Source organism: Lissotriton vulgaris, chromosome 10 (assembly GCF_964263255.1).
Source record: "Lissotriton vulgaris chromosome 10, aLisVul1.2, whole genome shotgun sequence".
NCBI classification, from domain to species: Eukaryota; Metazoa; Chordata; class Amphibia; order Caudata; family Salamandridae; genus Lissotriton; species Lissotriton vulgaris.
In genome coordinates, this window is record NC_141698.1 from 1,063,200,554 (window position 1) to 1,063,215,185 (window position 14,632).

The window sequence follows — 14,632 nt, forward strand, 5'->3', positions numbered from 1 at the left end:
ATAAGTATCGAGCCACATTGGCTGTATACATCTTTTAGAAATTGCAGATCTGCTGTAGGAAGGCCTCTGTTAAAAATAGGCTTATTCTAGTGAATTCCAGTGCTCCTTGTCCACCAAACGTTCTGCTTTGCACAGAGTTAACTTGCCTATCTGAATACCTGGAGCAAAAGACAAGTGAAGAGCAGGCTTCATAAAGAAGTGGCTTCCCCTTTTATCGCCTCTTAGCTGCTTCGTTTCCATGCATTCTTCAATGACCTGCACTGTACAGCACCACTTTTAGCTCTCTGGGGCCTGCCTGTCACTTAAAAAGCTTGGTATAAACATCTAGTCTGTTAAATTAGTCCTTTCAAGTAAACAAAAGAACATCAATTCATTCTTGTCGAATATATTCTAAAGAGGGTTCTTTATTGTCCTTCTTTCCTCAAAGCTTCTACCCAGCACGCGTTCCGTCAGGATTCCTTACATAGATTCCTCAGGGATAAACTCAAAGCTGCCGCAGAGCATGATATAGTCAATTAATCCGTCTTATCTGTTTCCAATCAAATCTTAGGGTATACATGGGGTACATGGTAGTTTGATTACTTGATAGATCTCAAGAATTCTGGCTCACTCTAAAGCCAATTTCGCACTGATCTATGATAGATGTCTCCTACATGGGAATCTTACTGTGTTAAAAAAAACTAATCATAAGCTCTGAAACTGGAATTAGTCAACCTAGAACTTTTAATTGACTAAATCACAATATACATCCGCTTTGTTTATTCCTGTGGAAGTCTAAACAATGAAGCATGACTATACATGTTAGCTAGAAAGTTAAACACCCCTCTTTGGAATATACTTGACCAGAATGAACTGATGTTCTTGTGTGTGTGCTTGCAATGACTTATTGTAACAATGTGGGTTAATCCTGAGTTTGTGGTGCATTGGTATGCTGCTCTTCTCACTTATTCAAGCACCTTTAGAACTTCCAAAATCTAACTGCAGTACTCTTTCAGAGTTAATTTGTGCTGACACAAACTCTGGTCACCTGATATTGTGTGACTAACATCTAGCCCCTCTTGGTTACCCTCCAACATGTCCTTTGGCTGCTGCCCCATATTGAGTAGTTGCAGGATTTGAACACACGGGTAAGTAGAGTGATAGATACACTTGTATTTTATAATCACTGATATATGTAACTCAGACCTCTTTGTACTTTTAAGGATTGTGTAAGGTGAGGCTTTCGAAGCCCACTGAGCTGAGGTTTATTCAGCTAACTTGTGTCCATTGTTTGTACAAAGGGGCAGAGGAGCTCAAGGTGCTATTAAATCTCTCACCATTGTCAGCTAGATCTTTTTTGCCTGCTGGTTTGTGATACTTCTTTAACGTTAGGTGCTAAAAATATGAGTTGAAAGTATCACTGCTAGGAGATTGCAGGTTGCCTAATATGGGAATAGTATTTCATTATATTTTAATTAAAGCACCAGTCAGGATTTCTGTGCAGTGAGCTTAGTCATTACAGACCATTTGTTTTAAGTTTAATCCTCTTTACTTTCTTTTCTTGCAATGTGATAGGAGGTTCACTAACGACCTGTTTCGTGCTTTTGTACAGTGTGCACAGAGCTGGTGAATCTGTTAAATTGAGTAATGAGTGACTGCTTTCTGACAGTGAGTATAGGTGCTTCGGCTTGATTTAAGCACTGTCTGCATTTGGGAGCGTGCAGTGGCCTTCGAGTGACATTCCTGTGTCTTTAATATTACTTATGAACACAATCACAGATACGTTTCATTCTGTTTCGGGCTCGTCAGTTTGATGTAGCGGATATGCTTTTTGATTAATAAAGCTCAGTTTGTTCCCAATACTATACTACAATAGCATTGTGAGTGCAAAAAAGCTAAAATACATTCACTGTAGTGCGTAGCAGAAAGGACGCCTACCTTCCCATAGTTGGCATCAAGTATTCTCCATACAACTGACGTAAATAATTAATTTACTCTCTTAATTTCTATGCAGGTAAGTACTTAATCAATAATAACTCAGATCGGAAGAAAAAAGACAGGGTCCGTGGTGTTAGAGTTTCTTAGGGGTTTTATTCCTTAAAAAGGAATGGTCATGACCAGGATATCGGATTCTGACCACCACAGGGGTGTCAGAAGGGATAGAGCGCTACATTTTATTAACAGTACATAGCTTATATACTTAATTCATGCCATAAGCAACAGTGCAGGAGGCGTAACAGCTGAGAGAAGACAAGATAACAGTATACACGTGGTACTAGTACGTAATCAAGAGGCGTGAACTAGAGGTGTGTGCTAGAAACGTCACTGATAGGTGTCACGGGTGGGTGGCACTAAGCAGAAATGTGGCAATGTCAGCAAAAATCGGAAGCTTGGATGCGCGCGCAGCTGCATGACGTGTGATTGGAGGGGTGCAGGGGACTTGACATTTACACTGACGGAAAGAGACAGAAGTCTGGCATGTCAGATCAACTTGTACGTCTATCATATCTGATATCTGATGTTTAGGAACCATATTATCTGAGCGGATAGGTCTCTAGGGCAGAAGCTATTCTTATGCTAACTGTGGATGCGTGTATAAGCGCCTAAGTGTCTGCATGAGAAGCGTGGGGCACGGGGCCTTCCATGGAAGCATGTTAACAGGAGCTATGAATTACTTGCACTGAGACAGGTCGGCCCTCTGGCTCTGCAGCTGGGAGGATGTTTACTGAAGCTAGTAGGCAGGAATGTATTTTCGAGGAGCGGAACAGATAACTCGAAGGTTATAGTCAATCTTGGCAGGCAGCAGGCTGAGCTGAGCGCGAGGGGCCGCGCTGAAAGTAAGTCAGAGTTCACGGGTACAGAGGCGGCCTGGGCAGAGGCCCTTGGAGTCAGAAGCCAAGGAAGAGGCTTGGTGGCAGAAATTCAGGGCCTACTCAGCTAGAGCTGAAAAACGTAGAAGTATACTACAAAAAGACGTTGGCATAGCATACTTAGGAACGGACCATTCAACCCATTCAAGGTGGGTCTGAAAGAGGACATGTTAACGTTGGACGCAAATGTATTTGCGTCTTCATAGCTGGTACAGGAGGGAAGTTACATGCACCTTAATTCGTACATGGAGACGGTGGGGTGCGCGCTAGGGAACACATCTTGACCATAAAATTTATATTTCCTCATTCCCTCCTTGTTCCCTACGGACCCTTCATGATATATTAATCATCATAATTTGATCAGTTTGTTCTTGCAACATCATTTGCTCATCTTTCTTTCTTTGACGGTTTGAGAGGAAACTGGAATGTTCAATGCACGATGTGGCACACAGTCCACATATCGCCGGCCCACACTGTAGGCACAGGCAGCAGCTGAATACTATGACAAGGCCAAAACCTAGGAAGGATAGGATCTTCCATCCCCAAGCAGTTAACGTGGTCCAGAACCAACCGGACCAAGTCCAGGTGCCTGGATTCTGATGTATCTGATTTGCAATTTTATGCAGACGGGTAATAGCTTGATAAACAGATGGCGCATTTTGTGGGATGAAAACGCAGCAACTTGACCCGATGACCTTACAGGCTCCACCTCTATCTGCCAAGATGACGTCAATAACAAGACGATTTTGAAGAACAACAACCCGCATAGCAGATTGCTCCTCTGTTAAGTTACCTAAAGCGGAGGCAGTTTCATGTACTACAACTTCAAGTGTTCTAGTTAATCTACGTATTAATTTACTGTTTTGGACAGGTCCTAAAAAGAAAAAGAATCCCTTATTGAAGTCAGTGTACTGTTCCCATGCCGTTTCTGTGTAGTCGACAAGTGGGATATCTCTTCTGGGTCTATTCTTTACTAGATTGGTATTTCTATGGTAATCAGGGGGAGCTAGGAAAACAGGTGGCAGAAGGAATGCAATATAACAGGTACCATCCCAATCTGGAGGCAAACGTATGTATGCGGTATGACCACAAACAAAATAGGAGTGATTGATAGCTTTAAAGGATGATTTACCATGATCACTGAATTCGACCACCGTAGTGCATTTACTATGACCTAAGTGTACTGACCCTTTCTTTCGGACACATAACTCACCAGTGACTGGTAATACTAGCATATGGGGCAGAACTGGTGCAGCTTCGGATTCAACAGTAAGAATCATAAGACTAATTGTGTAGTTACCTAATCCATATACTTCATTTTCTAGATCAGTTCCTCTTCGAGTGGGGAGTCCCTCCTTATCAGGGTAACAGACGTCGAGCAGGACTAAGTTCAAGTTTCCCCAAACCCAGCCCCCATCGAAAACCGCAATATCAGGATCTAAGGAATTAATTATTTTAAACCATGCCCCACAGGAGCCATTGTGGGTGAACGGGTACGGAAAGAGGGGCAGAGCTCCCTTGTAGTTCTGGTAGGGAGGGAGTCGGCCACATATCCAGCAGTCTGTAGCATTGTTCGTCTGATGGGAGTGGTGTAACATACTAATGAATGTATTGTTGCGCAGCGCAAGTCTGTAAGAGAGTTCGTGTGCAGGTAATTCACTAAAAGTGTGTTCAGCAGAGACATTATAAACAGATTGTTCACGCTTGAAAATAGGCCAGTAGATAGGTAGCAGAAGGCTAGCAACAATAACTAAAATACTTAGAATAAACATGATTAATAGGGTCACTATACAGTGACTACGGAGTGATTTACAATATGCACCTTTTTTAACTTGTCTCTCTCTATCTCGATCTAGGGGATACATGTCAGAAACTATTTAACCGATTCACCTAGGGGAGGACTTAAACAATTAAACTGTCTGACTTGCTAGATCGGAGTTTCGACCTGTATTCTTCTTGGGGAGTTTTTTCTCGTTCGGATACTGTAAAGTCCTTTGGCTCAACACAGTCTTTGATGGGGGTGGACGAGTCTCGATCAGGTTTCAGTTCGAAAAATTTTTTCACATGACTCGTGTGGACCCACCCCTTTCTTCCCTCAATCTTCACGGCGGTCCTTGTGGTGAGAAGGACGGTCTTCGGAGATTTCCAGCGGGGCTCCAGCGGACTCTTCCTGTCGAAATTTCGGACCAGTACCAGGTCCCCAGGACGGACCTCGTGTGGCCTTACATCAGTGTTGTCAGGGAAGGCTGCGGCAACCTGTGAACGACATGATTGGAGTGCAGACATCAAGGAGGCAAGGTAATCTGTCAACATGTTACAATCAACATCAGTGATTTTTTTCGGAATGGGCGTCCCCCACATATTCGGTGGTCTGCCAAAAACCACTTCGTACGGGGATAGCCCTGATCTCGAGTGGGCGACCATCCTCATGTAGAATAGTGCCACTGGCAGGGCGACTATCCAGTCGACCCCTTTCTCCTGACATATCTTTGCAAGGCGTATTTTCAGTATCTGATTATGCCTTTCTACCAGGCCTGCGGCTTCGGGATGTCGGACACAATGGAATTTCCACTGGTATCCTAGCAGTAAAGAGACTTCCTTCATTAATGCAGATGAGAATGGCTGACCGTTATCTGAGTACACGACACGAGGCAAGCCGTATCGTGGGAAGAATTCACGAACCAGTTGCTTAGCAGTGGTCGGAGCAGTGTAATCTGGGACTGGGTATGCTTCGGTCCAGCGGGACAGAGCACAGACAACTACAAGGACATACTTGAATCCTCGACATCGGTCCATCTGGATATAATCCATCTGGAGGACTTCAAAAGGGTGATCGGGAGGATGAAATCCACCTTGCTCTACAGGGACGCTTTTTCCTGGATTGAACTGACAACAGATCATGCAAGTACGCACTTTCTGTTTTGCGGCTGCTCGTAAGTGTTTATTGTTCCAAAGGTTTTGTAAACTGTCTAACATCGCTTTCTCTCCTAGATGTGCTGGACTATGTGCTGTATTTATCATGACTTGAACCATAGAGTCAGGGAGAAACCATGTAGATTTTCCCTTTGTCATCCAACCTTGATCTGTCTGGATCCCTCCTAGTTCAATCCATTTCTTTATTTCATCTGGGGTAGCATGTGCCTGAATATCGATAACATCTAGTGTGGGATCCCTGACTGCCATACACCTAGTCGGTACTATTGTCTTTGTCATATCAGTTGTCTGAGTGTGAGTCAGTGCTGTATGTTTTGCTGTCTGGTCTGCCAGGTCGTTACCCTGGGAAACAGAATCTGTGGCTTTAGTATGTGCTTTACACTTCATGACCGATATGCCTGAAGGTAGATGTATTGCTTCTAACAGCGCTTGAATGAGGGGACCGTGTTGGATCTTGGCACCATGAGAGGTCAGGAAACCTCTTTCTTGCCATAACATGCCGAAGTCGTGTACGACTCCGAAAGCATAGCGGGAATCAGTGTATATGTTGACATTTCTGTTCTTGGCTAGAATACAAGCTCGGGTCAGAGCAATAAGCTCTGCTGCTTGAGCAGACAGAGTGTCAATACGATGTGTTTCTTTAACTTCGGTTTCAGTGGTCACTGCATATGCGGCCACTAATTCTCCTGTGTTTGTTCTCAGGCATGAACCATCCACGTAAAGTGTCAGGTCTGGATTTGTCAATGGTACATCTGTTAAGTCTCGTCGAGGCTTTGTTACTGCATTAATGATCTCTATGCAATCATGCGGGGCTGGATCTGTCATAATGGTAGGTAACAGTGTTGCTGGGTTCAGGATGCTGCAGCGTCTGATTTCTATGTGTGGCTGGAATAGCGTTAATTCATAACCTGTCAGTCGTGCTATAGTCAAGTGCTGAGTCTGGGTTCTGTTTAACAAAACCTCTACAGAGTGTGGTACTTGAACTGTTAACTGATGACCTAAAACAATTGAATCACTTTGTCTTATTGCTAACGCTGTTGCTGCTACTGACTTTAAGCATGCAGGGAGTGCCTGAGCTACTGAATCCAATGTACTTGAAAAATAAGCGCAAGGCTTATGTGAACCTGCTTGATCTTGAGTGAGGACAGACAATGCTGTACCATCACGTTCTGTAACAAAAAGTGTAAAAGGTTTGCTGTAACATGGTGTCGCTAAAACTGGTGCTTGGCATAAGGCTTTCTTTAATTCTTCAAAAGCTTGTGTGTGTTCCTGAGTCCAAGGGAGGGCAGTCGAGGTCGCGGCCTCCTGTGTTGTTAACTGGATAAGTGGTTTAGCTAGAAATGCATATTGAGGAATCCATTGTCTGCAGTATGAGGTGAGGCCTATGAAGGCCCGCACTTCCTTTTGTGTCTGGGGTTGCGGCATATTTACAATTAACTGGATGCGATCGGGAGTGAGCTGTCTCCCCACTTTGGACAGCAAGTGACCCAAGTACACAACTTGCTGAACACAGAATTGTAGCTTTGAAGGGGACACCTTGTGTCCCTTGTCCGCCAGGAAATGTAAAACTGTCAGTGATGCTTGTTCGCATTCGGGCTCACTTTGTGCGGTGATCAGCAGATCATCGACGTATTGCAGTAAAGCGGTGTTAACTGGCATTTGAATACAATCTAGTTGTCTTTTCAGTGCTTGACTATAGATGCTGGGGCTTTCTGTGAATCCTTGAGGTGCGCGGGAAAATTTGAAACTTCGTCCATTTAAACTGAATCCGAATAGATATTGGCTGTCGGGGTCAATAGGTACACTAAAGAAGGCGTTCTTGAGATCAATTACAGTAAAGAACGTTGCTTCAGAATCAATAGCAGTCAATAAGGAAGAGATGTCGGGGACCACAGGGTATTGTGGTATAATACATTTGTTCAATTCTCTTAAATCAATCACCAGCCGATATACTGGTGGTGCATTGGGGTCGGTACGTTTAAGAATCGGAATGATGGGTGAATTACAGACATTGGAGTCGGTCTCTACGACCACTCCTTGGGCAATGAGCTCTTCAATGATTTTCAGTAAAGCCACTACAGCATCGGGTGGTAACTTGTATTGTCCGATTCTGGGTAAAACAACACCTGTCTTGAGTGTAACACGGTATGGAGTGATATGCATGCAACCTACATCAGTTGGGCCCTTTGCCCACAAGTAATCTGGCACATTTTTCAATCTGACATCAAACTCTCTTAAAACATAGTGACCCTTGAAATCCCGTAGAAAGAGTCTAACTCCCTCCGGGGAACAGCATATTATAGCTCCTAGAGCTTTCAGAGTTTTGATTCCTAACAGATTTTCTGGGCATGATTTCGTGAGTAACAGGTCTGTAATACGTGATAATGGACCCACAGCCAAGGGTACTGGTTCCGATACCTCATTTAAAATAGGCTGTCCTGAAAAACCAAGGGAAACATTCTGTGAGCCTGAGAGGGGTGCCCCTGGGACTTCATCATGACTGATTGTGGTGCGACTTGCCCCTGTGTCAATTTAAAACTTTCTATCTTTTCCCAATACCTGACTGTGTACATAAGGGCCTTCTTGATCTACAGGAATTTCAATAAGAGGCAGGCCACCTTCCCTCTCTAGGCTGTTTCATGTATATCGGGGGTAATCTGGATACGCGGACTGGGCATACTGGTACATCTGCTGTGAAACTTGCTGGGATGCGGCAATGGGCTGTGGCTGTGGTACCGCTACTGTCTGTGCTGGAGGCGAAGAAGCATGCATAGGCTGTGTATTTTGTGTATTCTGTGAAGACTGATGCTGGTTATGGTCTTGTCTAGGCGGATGCGGTCTTTCTTTTGTTTTACCTGTTGCTATGTTATGTTTCAGGACTGGACATTCATGTACGTAGTGACCTGGCTGCTTGCAGTAATTACATGTCCCTTTAACGGGAGCTGTAGGGTGACTTGTCTGGGCCCCACCTTTTCTCTGACCGTCGGCTGGGACCGTCTGTGCTACTAACATTTTCATCTTCGTGTCTTTCATACGTTTCTGTTCCTGATCTTGTTCTTCTCTAATTCTGTTCTGGTGATATTGTAACATTTGTAACATCTGGGATGGCGTATTTGCCTGCCAAGTACTTTCAACTTTGTACACTCGGTTTTTAACTAATGGTAGAGAGTTCTCGACTAATTTTGATACAAAAAGATGCGGATATGACTCGCTACTTTGTTTGAGGCCACTGTTAATAATAAAACATTTCTCGAATCTTGAATAGAAGTCACTAGTATCTTCATCATGTTTCTGTTTACAGGACGAGATCGCGTCCCAATCTTCCTTTCTAGTCGTCAATAATCTTGGCAGGACCTGTACTATCAAACCGGGTAATGCTTTAGTCTTATCCCCAAGGCCCACTCCTGGGACCCGTTTTCTTTCTTCGTCTTCTATTTCTGCCCATGCAATCTTTGTGTCCCCCACCTCCCATTCCTTTTCCTTCAATTTCTCGAAGATACCCGTGGGCAATAATACTTTCAACATTTTCATGATATCATCATACGTGTAATCCCCCATTAGTAACATGTCTTTAAGCTCTCTGTGAAAACCTGCAGGGTCTTTATCATGACACGGGACTAGTTTCTTCATTTCTAACAGTTCTAGCTTGGTCAATGGCGTGTGTACATATACACGTTTCAAGATATTATCTGTTCCCATAACTGGGTGTACTTCTCGTAAGGGGTTCTGACTTTCAATGCCACCCCCGCATTGCATGTGGTACGTTTTCCTTTCTGGAGGCGGGGCGGGAACATATTCAGAGCTTATGAAGGTGTTATATTTATGTCGTTGTTCTAGAATTATTTGTATTAACTTGGTACTGAAACCTCTCCATCTGTCCATAAGTAGTGCTTCTAGTGTTTCGTGTAAGGGACCTGGGTCGGAATGATGGTTTCTGTACTTGATGAGGAGGTGCTGAATCATGTATACACCTGCTAATTTCTGTTCGTCTGGGGAGAGGTTCAGGAATGTCTGCGCTAATGTATCATCATTATACATGTCTGCATTTTCGGCCCATAATACGGCTGACCGGGCTAGTTCCTGTTCATCCATAGAATTGAGTACATGGTACCCCATTCGGTCTCGAAGCCTTTTATCAGTTTCCTGGAACTGATGTTCAGAAGAATTCGGATTTGTTAAAGCAGAGAGAAAAACTCTCTTGTTTTCCGGACGGATGCCCTTCCTAAGGTAAGTTCCCTTACCTACATACGCTATAGTATCCGTAGTCCTTTCTGGTTCTACAAGTTCTTCTTCCTCCTCGGAGGAAGCTTGTTCTTTGCCCTTTTGGTGTACCGCTATCACTGCTTTTCTAATTTTCCTATACATACTGGCTATGCAAGTCCCCTTGTCATGTTTTCCATCGGCTATATTTTGACCCCACTTGTTCAGTGCATCTAATTCACTCTGATCTGTTCCAGGTCTATCCCGTTCTCTTATTAGACAATTTATAAAAAATCGTAGTATCTGTGCTTGAATGTCAACTTTCTGGTTTTCCATGGCATTCTTGATACTGTCAGGGTCTTTCCCTGTCTGAACAAACTCATATATTCTATCTAGACGGTCCTTCATTCCTACATAGCATAGCAAGATATCAGTAGCAGATCTTAACCGTAGTGATGCCAATATCATTAGGTCGTCTTTTCCGGGTACTGGGTCGTATCTGCAAACTGAAATGTTTTCCTTGAATGCGTCAAAGCGGGGTGACCTGAACGTGAGAGGACTCTGTATATCCCTGAGATTTAATCTGTGTGTCAATGGCGGGGTCCGAGGACCCGCGGTCGCACCCCCTGAAGCGGAGGCTTGTGCATTATCTCCCTGTGGAGTCTGTTTTTGTACTTGAATTTGTCGTTTTGTTAGATCAGGCAAACGTGGTTTCGGTAGGTCTGTTTTGAGTGCAGGAAGTGGCGGGGCTGGCGGAACGGGGGAGATCTGTCGCGGTACCGGCGGAACATGACCTGGGGGCGGAGTGCCACCCCCGTCCCTGTCAGTAGGCAGGGCACGAACAGGCAGATTGGTGTAAGCTGGTGCTACATCCTCTAAATATGAATTTAGGAATATGTCTTTAGTAGTCTTATGCATTACTTTAGTTGGAACTAATGGTGACGGTAAGTTTTTCGGTATTTCTGATAGGGCCTCAGGTGTACCCTCGGCCACAAGATACATACTATTCACAAGATTATGTCGTGCGCGGTCTATCTGTTCACTTTTTACTCGGATCCCCTCGGTAACTAGTTCATTTTCCTGTGCTTTCTCTGATTCTTTAAGTCTGTCTTCTCTACGGAGTGCTCTTTCAGCATGTTTATGTGATTCCTTACGCCAAAATTCTATGGCGTCTTTCTGAGATTGTCTGGCTTTCTTTTTCCATAGTGCTTCCTCGACCTTCATGATGCACTCGGCATCCCATGTTCCGTTAACGGGCCATCGGTGTCTTTCGTCTAGGTGTTTAGTATAGTCAGTCCATAAGTCTAGATACAATATGGCGTCTATGCCATGTTTATGGTACATAAAGTTACCTGGAGTGTCCCTAGGGGGGATAGGAATTTCTTCCTCTAGTATCCCTTTCCTAGTTCCTATCTGCTTTAATTTGTTGAAAAACGGCATTTTGCTTACTTAATACTGAATGCTCAATCCTTAGTTAACTTAATACTGGGTCTGGCTAATTTTACAAGAGACACAATAATTCACATTAAAAAAAACGGTCACATTCACATTCATACCACGACATTAATCACATAAAAAGACATTTGAAACATAGATGACTACCCCCTATACTGGATGTACTGGATGTACTGCTCAACAGTACAGATACACTGATGTAACAGTGCAGAAATTCAGAATACTAGATATACTGCTAAACAGTACAGATACACTGCCTAAAAACAGTGCAGACCGGACTTGTGTACCCAAACCCGTCTAGATACGCCCCAGCAATGGTACTCACCGGGAAGCACGGAACAGAAGGCCTCGGAAAACTCGACTGGACTCGACTCGACACTTCGGAAAACTTCGGAAAATTTCGGAAAAACCTCGGAAACCTGGTGGGCCTCTTGACACCTCGGACCTTGCTTCTTTCGGCTAGGCTCTGGTCGGGATCCTCCGCACTCCTCACCGCCTCGTCTGGGCACTGATCGCAGTCTTCGTCACCTCCGTGGGTCAGAGGGAGATGCAGGAAATCCTGCCGGTACGCGTAGGTTCCATCTAACTGATGGCAGGGGACAGAGCTTGCAATGCGCCAACCGGCGCGTGAGGTGGGGGAGGGGTCCCTATTCGGGCGCCAAAATGACGTAAATAATTAATTTACTCTCTTAATTTCTATGCAGGTAAGTACTTAATCAATAATAACTCAGATCGGAAGAAAAAAGACAGGGTCCGTGGTGTTAGAGTTTCTTAGGGGTTTTATTCCTTAAAAAGGAATGGTCATGACCAGGATATCGGATTCTGACCACCACAGGGGTGTCAGAAGGGATAGAGCGCTACATTTTATTAACAGTACATAGCTTATATACTTAATTCATGCCATAAGCAACAGTGCAGGAGGCGTAACAGCTGAGAGAAGACAAGATAACAGTATACACGTGGTACTAGTACGTAATCAAGAGGCGTGAACTAGAGGTGTGTGCTAGAAACGTCACTGATAGGTGTCACGGGTGGGTGGCACTAAGCAGAAATGTGGCAATGTCAGCAAAAATCGGAAGCTTGGATGCGCGCGCAGCTGCATGACGTGTGATTGGAGGGGTGCAGGGGACTTGACATTTACACTGACGGAAAGAGACAGAAGTCTGGCATGTCAGATCAACTTGTACGTCTATCATATCTGATATCTGATGTTTAGGAACCATATTATCTGAGCGGATAGGTCTCTAGGGCAGAAGCTATTCTTATGCTAACTGTGGATGCGTGTATAAGCGCCTAAGTGTCTGCATGAGAAGCGTGGGGCACGGGGCCTTCCATGGAAGCATGTTAACAGGAGCTATGAATTACTTGCACTGAGACAGGTCGGCCCTCTGGCTCTGCAGCTGGGAGGATGTTTACTGAAGCTAGTAGGCAGGAATGTATTTTCGAGGAGCGGAACAGATAACTCGAAGGTTATAGTCCATCTTGGCAGGCAGCAGGCTGAGCTGAGCGCGAGGGGCCGCGCTGAAAGTAAGTCAGAGTTCACGGGTACAGAGGCGGCCTGGGCAGAGGCCCTTGGAGTCAGAAGCCAAGGAAGAGGCTTGGTGGCAGAAATTCAGGGCCTACTCAGCTAGAGCTGAAAAACGTAGAAGTATACTACAAAAAGACGTTGGCATAGCATACTTAGGAACGGACCATTCAACCCATTCAAGGTGGGTCTGAAAGAGGACATGTTAACGTTGGACGCAAATGTATTTGCGTCTTCATAGCTGGTACAGGAGGGAAGTTACATGCACCTTAATTCGTACATGGAGACGGTGGGGTGCGCGCTAGGGAACACATCTTGACCATAAAATTTATATTTCCTCACAACACTTTATTAAGGTTCCATACCTCAGAATGTGGACATAATTAAACTTTCTTAGTGTTGATAAGAATAGAAGTCATAGTTACAACATATGGACATTAGAAATATTTTTCCTATAGATGGACCTTGTGTATCATGTATTTCCTGATTTGGAATCTTCTCATGTTCAGGTACAGTTGTCTAGATTTTGGATGGGCAGGATGCTTATTTTCATATCCCCGTCCTGCCGGCCCACAGACATTACCTACAGTTCATGGTGGGCCATGAGCGCCTTCAGTTCACCGTGCTCCCCTTTGGCCTTACCTGTGCCCCTCAGTTGTTCACAAAGATGATGGCGTTGGTCACAGCTCATTTGCGCATATCAAGGGTTCCAGTCTTCTTCTATCTGGACGACTGGCTTTTGAAGGCGGGTTCACCCCAGGCTGTCATCTCTCACCTCCAAACTACAGTGGACAAAACCTCTACTCTACTCCTCTCAATCCAGATTCTGCAGCAACCCCACCATTGAGAGAGACCTCATCAAAGCTACAGACGACATCCGAGTCCTACTCGACAAATGAGTCTGCGGCTCTGATCCTCCAGGACCTCTCTACGGCCTTCGATATGGCCTCCCACCACACACTTATCGAAGGATGCACAACATAGGCATCCAAGGAGCCGCTCTCAGATGAATAGTCGTCTGAGAAGGTGGCTGTGGCAATGGAGGTTGTGGCCCGAGCAATGTTGGTGAGGACATGGGTTGGTTGGGGCCCCTGAGTGGACCAAGTTCATGATGGAGGCGGTTTCCTTTGTGGTGAGCTGGCTCCATTTGGCTAGTCTGACGTCTGTTGATTTTCTCAACTGTTGTGGTAGAATTTGAGGGCTGTCTTGAAGGTGGTCTTGTACGTTGTGTCCTTGCTGATGTGCCAGATCCTTTCCAGTTGTTTATAGTGTCGATTCTGAGGTCTTCTGTTTACAGCGTGTCTTGTGTGCCGATGTCCAATGGTTTCTTTTGTCGTTATGTCCAAATGTTTGCAGTAAATCCCACTTCCCGTAAGGAGACGTCACTAAATGGGGATTCTCTTCCTCTCCCATTTTGTCAATTATGCATGCCTCCTTGCGTTTAAAGGAAGGCACATGTTCCACTCCCAGCTCCAGACCTCTCCATTCACGGGAAGGCCTCCTGTCCAGCAGCGCACGGTGCATCCAGCGCAGGCCTTTGGGGTTCCCAGGGCAGCCACACCAGGCCCGGTTCTAGCAGGTGGATCAGGCCCACCCATGCAGCACCTTTTGCCCTACCAGTCCAATCAGAAGAGGCCACAGAGAAAGCACCTGTGAAGTGCTTCCTTCG

General features: G+C 44.9%; 1 protein-coding gene across 4 annotated transcripts in view; it reads left to right on the forward strand.

Moving 5' to 3' along the window:
- Positions 1-14,632, forward strand: part of AZI2 (5-azacytidine induced 2) — a 171,953-nt gene that overhangs the window by 95,289 nt on the left and 62,032 nt on the right. The window lies entirely within an intron of this gene.